This window comes from Octopus bimaculoides, chromosome 13 (genome assembly GCF_001194135.2).
Source record: "Octopus bimaculoides isolate UCB-OBI-ISO-001 chromosome 13, ASM119413v2, whole genome shotgun sequence".
Taxonomy (NCBI): domain Eukaryota; kingdom Metazoa; phylum Mollusca; class Cephalopoda; order Octopoda; family Octopodidae; genus Octopus; species Octopus bimaculoides.
The window spans coordinates 5,968,290-5,970,472 of NC_068993.1; positions in this window are offsets into that span (position 1 = coordinate 5,968,290).

The following is a 2,183-nucleotide window of genomic DNA, read 5'->3' on the forward strand; positions in this document are numbered from 1 at the left end:
ATATATATATATATATATATATATATATATATATCAAAAAGATGTTATAACACTATTCCACATATACAAAAACAGCCATTCCAACAATCCAACATACTTCCATCATCAGCTGCCCCACGGATATCATTATGGTTTCGACATATACATATGAGTGTGTTTGTTTCCCTGCCGTCGCTTGACATCCACGCCTGCGTCTATGTATGTGAATATACACAAATATATTCACACACTGTGTGTGTATTTATGAAGGTGCGTAGGTTATTGGTTAAGGTATTCAGCCTACGATCGTTGGTTCGATATCCGGCGGCATGTTGTGTCCTTGGGCAAGACACTTTATTTCGCGCCGTTTCAGTCCACTCAGCTGCCAAAAATGAGTTGTATCAGCAATTTAAAGAACCACCCTTGTCACATTCTGTGTCACCCTGAATCTCCCTGAGAACTACATTAAAGATCCGCATGTCTGTGGATTGCTTACACGTTAATTTCATGAGCAGGCTGTTCCGTTGATTGGATCAACTGGAACCCTCGTCGTCGTAACCGACGGAGAGCCAGTTTCATTGTGTGTGTCTAGATGGCAGAGGATATGTTTTACATTTGAAGAGTAGAAATATATTTTGTTTGCATTCCTAATTATATTTCCATGCCTAAATAAATCGAAGTAATATCATTTTCAATTTTCGAAGAGGACAACATAACAATTGCTAATGGGTTCATCAACGAATATAGATTACTTTTAATTATTTTGAAAACGAATACATATTCACGTGTCATTCCTTAATTAATATAAAAATACATTTAGAAAGCGTTGGATAAAAACTTTATTTTTCGTTTTAATGTGCGTTAAAAAAATAGGAGATACTGAATGTCTACTCGGAAAATATATATAAAAATAAAACCTTAAGACCTGTTTAAATATTAAAAAAAGGTATAATAAAAAAAATGAGATGAGTTGGTTTGGAAAAATCCACTCTTACGCGATTAATTATCAGAAATTTTACCAAGTACCATAAAATCCAAATTACTTTAATTAATTGTTTTTAAAAATATGAATTTTTGTCCAATAAAGAAAAACAAACCAAAGTGTGATAGTAAAACTGGTAAAAACATAAGTACCTTTTTTTAAAAAATGAAACTGTTGTGTATGTTTTATCGTTTATCCTTTACTTGATTCTGCGGCCATGCTGGGGCATAGCCTTGAAGGGCTTGGTAGAACAAATCGAACGCAGTACATTTTTTTTTCCAGTCTGATACTTATTATATCGGGTTTCTTTGGTCGAACCGCTATATTGTGAGGACGTAAACAAACCAACATCAGTTGTGAAATAGTGGCTGTATACTCATACCCCACCCACCGCATATTGACCGCTAAATCCACAAGTTTTATTTATTCTCTCTCTGTTCATTTTCTCTTATTCCTTTCTGGTGCAGAGCGTAGGCTCGAAACGTATAAGACTTTCTCACCTTCCCTGCTAAGAACAATGACACACACACACAAGCACACACACACACACACACACACACACACACACACACACACACACACACACACACACACACACACACACGAACTTAAATGCATGCGTACACATCTTAGAAGAACAGAATGGAGTAATTGGAGCAAAAGCACACACGAAAGCGAAAAGTGTCGCTGAAGCGGTCACAGATGTGTGACGATAGATTTCAGGACAATGGACATGAGTTAAAATAATAAAAAGAAAAGAACTGTAATAAATGAGTGAAGAAGAAATATATAGTGCGTGTGTGTTTGTTTGGTAATAAATAAATAAATAAAAATGACCATTCCGAAATACAACAATATCTGTGTCAACATACGATTTCACATCAGGAATTTTTACAGCACAAATTGATAACAACAACAACAACAACAACAACAATAACAGCAACAATAATAATAATAATCCTTTCTATTATAGGCACAAGGCCTGAAATTTGGTGGGAAGGGGACTGGTCAATTACATCGACCCCAGTGTTTCACTGGTTCTCAATTTATCGACCCAGAAAGGATGAAAGGCAAAGTCGACCTCGACGGAATTTGAACTCAGAACGTAGCGACGGGCGAAATACCGCTAAGCATTTCGGCTAGCGCGCTAACGATTCTGCCAGTTCCCCCACCTTAATAATAATAATAATAATAATAATAATAATAATAATAATAATAATAA